Raw genomic sequence first — 6000 nt, 5'->3', positions numbered from 1 at the left:
ACACGACAATATAATAAAAATGATGATACTATAAAAATTAATTTATAGATTTAGTGCTACATCAATCAAACCACAAAGGGCATACTTTATAGAATTAGAAAAAATAATAACAAATTCATTTGGAGGAACAGAAGATTTAGAATATCAAGGGATATAATGGAAAAAGTAGGAATGACAGAACTTCTTTCTTGTCTTTAAATCATGGAATAAAGCAATAATCATCAAAATTATTTGTCATTGGAGAAAAATAAATTAATGAAACAGATTAGATAAGGAAGAATCAGAAACAACTGAATTAAATTAACACAGTGTTCTATAATCTTGAAAACAATTAAGTATTCAGGGAAGAAGTTCCTATTTGATAAGATTGCAGAGGAAATTGGAAAGCATTTTAACAGATTATTAGGGTTAGACCACTGCCTTACACCATGTAGTACAATAAACTCAAAAAGGACAAGTGACCAGAATAGTAAAGTCATATATTAAAAAATTAGAAGAGAACCAAATCTGCCAATAATTATGGACAGAGAGAGAATTCTTAAACGAACAAAAGATAGAGGTGATTACAAATGATTACATAGATATTTTTGTTACATGCAATTGAAAAGCTTTTGCATGAAAATAAAAACAAAAATATTATTGCAATTAGGATAAGAAGGAATTTAGTCAATTGAAAAAAACCTTTGCATTAGATATAAGGGTCTGATGTTCAAGATATACAGGGAACAAACATAAATATATGCCTAAAATACATTTCCAGGTGGAGTTCTTACGGGATTTTTTTTTTTACACTTCAGAGATCATTTTATTGATCTTTTATAGAAATCAGGACTTTATTTGCCAGGAAGGATGATGCCATTGTACTTCTGCTGGAACCAGCGCATGGCTTCCTCTTTGCCAATTCTGTGTTTGGCCCCATGCAACCTGTCCTTGGCTTTTTGTCTGCAATGCTAAAGCCGGGCCTGCCTAGCACCACATAGAAGTCCAAGCTGTAGATGCCAATGCTTGGGTCGTACTTAATCCCCAGGTCGATATGCTCTTGGACCCCAAATCCAAAGTTGCCCGTGTCTGAGAAATTATTTTTCCTTAACTCATATCCTTGCACCTTTAGCCTCTTCTCCAGAATCTCTTCAGCTTTGGCTCCACGGACTGTACAGTGAACTGCGATCTTCTCATTTCTCTTGATTCCAAAGGATCTGACAGTACAGCCAGCTTTGGAGAACACTGGGGTTTGGCCTGTGAGTTGCTCCAACGCTTTAGCAGCCCAGGTCAGGCGATCCCCACTCTTCCCAACACAGATGTTGAGGCAGAGTTTTCAGATGCTCAGTTCCCGCATGTGGTTTTCCTTTTCACCTTGATCTTGCGCCATGGTGGAAAAGCGGAAGAGAGGTTAAGGGATATTTTTTAAAAAACAGTTCCCAAGACTGGAATGCATATAAGCATGAATTTAATTATTAAGTGAATATAATTCATATAATAATTATATTAAATATTATAATAATGATCATATTAAATAATAAAATGAAAGACTGCTCCAAATCACTAATGTAAGACAAATGCAAATTAAAATAACTGAGGTTTTACCTCTTACTCAGGAAACTGGCAAAAATCACAAAAGTTTAGAATAGTCAACTTTGGAAAGTCTGTGATAGGAATATTAATATACTATTGGTAGAACTGTGAATTGTTCCCACCTTTCTGGCAAGCAATTTGGAATTGTGCTATGAAAGTGACTAAAATGTCATATCTTTGATGCAGAGATCCCACTACTAGGCATATATTCCAAGGAGGTCAGTGATAAAAAGAAAGTTCATATCCACCAAAAAATTGATACCAGCCCTTTTTGTAGTAGGAGAGAACTGAAAGTGGTATATTGCTGTTGATGACTAAATAACATGTTGGATATGAATATATTAGTGAGCTGTAAGAAATGTGGAGCATTATGAATATAGTGAAGCAGAACTTCTGAAAAGTGAAGCAAGCAGAATGGGAAAACAACATACATAATGACCGCAACAATGTAAATGGAAAGAACAATAGCAACAAAATCCAAACTAAATCTTATAAAACTGCAGTAACCACAAAGAAGGGATATGAGAATGCAACTCCCTCCTTTCTTTGCAGGTGTGGGAGACTATGGCTATGCAACACAGTACTTATTGCTGGATTTGTGAGTATGCTCTGATCCCTTCTCCTAGAGTCAGGCAGGTTACTTGATCCCTTCTGGGTTCCAGGTACTTTGAAGGCTTTGTAAGGTATCTCATCCCTACTGCCATGGATTCAAGCCCCGAGTAGCTGTGTTTTTCTGAATTGTGGCATTGGGGCACCAGTGACTAAGTCTAAGCGTCATTTCACTGCTTAACATTGTAGTGTTTGGCCAAATTAGCTTTTTTGTTTGTTTTTGTTTTTTGGCCAGGCAATGAGGGTTAAGTAACTTATCCCAGGGTCACAGAGCTAGTAAGTGTCAAGTGTCTGAGGCCGTATTTGAATTCAGGTCCTCCTGAATCCAGGGCTAGTGCTTTATCCACTATGCCATCTAGCTGCCCCCCAAATTAGCTTTTACAAAGGGATATTTACTTTAAAGATAGAGCAAGAACAAGTGTATAAAACATATTCCTCAATTCCTCAGGGGCATAGTCTCTCCTTGGTCCCTGGAGAGTAGGCTCCATTTAGGCTCTATTCTTTTTTTTTTTTTTCGGGGCAATGGGGGTTAAGTGACTTGTCCAGGGTCACACAGCTAGTAAGTGTCAAGTGTCTGAGGCTGGTTTTGAACTCAGGTCCTTCTGAATCCAGGGCAGGTGCTCTATCCACTGCACCACCTAGCTGCCCCTAGGCTCTATTCTTACATAGCAGTTAGACCCACCAAGTTCATGTTCAAATTGGTATGAATGCCAGATGAGTCTTCCTCTCAGCTTTTGCTGACTTGGGTTCATTCAGAAGGTAACTTCTCAGGTCATTGTGCTAACTGAAAACTTCAGCCTGGAATACCAGAACACAAAAACACGCTCTAGACTCTGGAATGCCTTGTTACTTAAGTGTTTTCCATATCCTTCAAAACTCACAAGATCATGGAGGCCCCACTCCCTTCATCTAGAACAGACAACAACAAATGCTGAGGTTAATGACTGAGGCCTATTTTGGCCTTGGAAAAGGAGGAGACCGTAAGGCCTTTCCCCCTATAGTCTCTCATCAGACTTTGTAAGGGAGCCGCTGGAAGCTGACAGGCCTTTTTCAAAGACTTTATAGCCAATTAAAAAGGTAGCTGCCTGGAACCACTACAGAATGTCTTGGCATAATCCACCATCTCTGCAAGGTATGTCATCATGACTTTACAGGAAGCGGGCTCTTAATCTTTCCATATAGAGAGATTCTAATTCAGGTACTATGCCTTTTTTTGTTTTTGTTAGAAAGGGATGGCTTTAGAGGAGGTGAGAGAAGCAGGGATATGTTGGAAAATGTGTTTGTTGTTATTCAGTCGTTTCAGTTGTATCTGACTCTGTGACCCCATTTGGGGTTTTCTTGCTAAAGGTACTGGAGTGGTTTGCCATTTCCTTTTCCAGCTCATTTTAGTTACTGAGGCAAACAGGGTTAAGTGACTTCCCTCGGGTCACACAGCTAGTAAGCATCTGAGGCTGGATTTTAACTCATGAAGATGAGTCTTCATGAGTCCAAGTCTAGTGCTCTATCCATGGCAACACCAACTGTTCCATTGGAATAGGTAGGTGATATAAACACAGAAGATACCAATAAAATTATTTTCAAAAGAAAAAAAAGAAAGTATTGACTGGGACAAGTGAGACTATTGTCTTAAGGAAAGCCAGATTTCAGGTAAGATGAGGAAGGGGAGGGGCCTAGGAAGGAAATAAGTATTTATTAAGCACATGTGTAGTAGGCACTATAAAAAATACTTTACAAATATTATCTCATCTTAGTCTCACCACAATGCTGCAAGGTAGGGGGGCTGTTATTATCCCCAATTTACATATGGGAAACTGAGACAGACTGAGGTTAAGTAAACTGCCCGGAGTCTCATAGCCTGTATCTTCCTGAATTTGGGCCCAGCAACTACTCAATTTCTAGCTGCTTCTACCTAATGAGGAAAAAATTAAGGATAAAGGGAAATCTATCTACAATAAAAGGTGAAAAATGAGAGTGGTAGTTATTTCACAAGCTGATCAATCAGAAAATACTAATATTCCTCAGATGTCTTAAACTCAACATTTCTAAAAACCAAACTCATTATATTTTTCCTCCCTAATCTCCCTTTCTTTTGAACTTATTTCTTTCGAGTACATCTTCATTCTTCTCATCTCAGGTTTGCAACCTTGTCATTATTCTTGACTCTTCTTCCTTACCCAAATATCCAATCAGATGCCAAATTTTGTTTCTGCCTCCATTATGACCATGCATCACTGCCCTTCTCACTTCTCATATGGCCATCACTGTGGTTTTGGTCCACATCTCATTGGGGTTTCTGAAATAGCCCTCTAATTAACTCACACTCCTGTCTCCTGTCTCTCCTCACTCCAACCTAGTCTATATGCAGTTCTCAAAGTGATTTTCTTACAGTACAGGTCTGATTGTGCCACTTTACTATTCAGTAAACACCTTTAGCTCCCTATCACTTGTAGGATTAAATCAACTCTTTTGTTTCGCTTCACAATCTGACCCCCAGCCTACCTTTCCAACATTGCTTGCTATACATTATTCCTTTCTTGCACTTTCCTATCTAGACAAATTCCTCTTCTTGTGCCTCACATATAACACTTCCTCTATGATGCCTCAGCACTGCTATCCCCCATGCTGGAAACTCACTTTTTTTCTTTTTTTAATTTTAGTTTAAATTTTTTATTCATTTTATTTTTTAGAATTGTATTTTCCAAAATATATGTAAAAACAAATCATTTAAAAAAAAACTTTATCTTCCAACTTCCTTTCTTCCCTACCTTCCCACCCCCCATCCACAAGAGCTCAAACAATTCAAAATAAGTTATACATGAGTAGTCATGGAAAACATTCCCACATTAGCTAGGTTGTGAGAGAAAACAGTTAAAAAACAAAACTTCAGATTAAGGAATTGTCAAAGAAAACATTTTTTTAAAAAAATGTGTTTCCAGGGCAGCTAGGTGGCACAGTGGATAGAGCACTGGCCCTGGAGTCAGGAATACCTGAGTTCAAATCCGGCCTGAGACACTTAACACTTATTAGCTGTGTGACCCTGGGCAAGTCACTTAACCCCAATTGCCTCACTAAAAAAAAAATAATAAATTTTTAAAAAATGTGTTTTCATCTGTTTTCAGATACCATCAGTTCTTTCTCTATAGATGGATTGTAATTTTCATAAGTCCTTTGGGGTTATATTGGATCATTGCCTTGCTAAAAATAACCACGTGCTTCCCAGCAGATCATCTTACACTATTACTGTTATTTTGTATATAGTACATTTTACTCTGCTTCAGTTCATGTAGATCTTTCCAGGGTTTTCTGATAGTATCCTGTTCATCATAACCTGTATATAGTACCTTAAACTTGACAGAGAATTTTCTTTGTAATAGCCCAGCAAAGTAGGTACCATACATTTTGCCATTATAATCAATCATCATAACTATTTCCCTCCATTCTATTCCCTTCCCATGATATATTATCTATTTTCTATCTTCTTTTACCCTATCCCTCCTCAAAAGTGTTTTACTTCTGACTGTCCCCTCCCCTACTTTGCATTCCCTTTTTTCATCCTTCCCTCCTTGTCCTCTTCCCCTCCTATTTTCCTATAGGGTTAAATAGATTACTCCTCCCAATTGAGTGTGAATGTTATTCCCTCCTTGAGCCCACTCTGATGAGATTAAGGTCTTTGAGCTAATTCTGTTTTCTAAATTTTTCTTCCTCCCTCCCTCCTCAACCCTCTCTATGAAATCAAGCAATTCAATATGTCATACTTGTGCAGTTATGCAGAACATCTTTACCTTCCTCAAAAGTGTTTTGCTTTTTACTGCTCTTTCC

The 6000-nt window shown here is 37.9% G+C and overlaps 1 pseudogene; it reads right to left on the bottom strand.

The window, feature by feature from the left end:
* Nucleotides 1-777: 777 nt before the first annotated feature.
* LOC122726516 lies at nucleotides 778-1369 on the bottom strand (annotated as a pseudogene).
* Between the last annotated feature and the right edge of the window lie 4631 nt (nucleotides 1370-6000).

Source organism: Dromiciops gliroides, chromosome 4 (assembly GCF_019393635.1).
Source record: "Dromiciops gliroides isolate mDroGli1 chromosome 4, mDroGli1.pri, whole genome shotgun sequence".
Taxonomy (NCBI): domain Eukaryota; kingdom Metazoa; phylum Chordata; class Mammalia; order Microbiotheria; family Microbiotheriidae; genus Dromiciops; species Dromiciops gliroides.
This window is presented reverse-complemented; position numbering and strand designations above follow the sequence as displayed.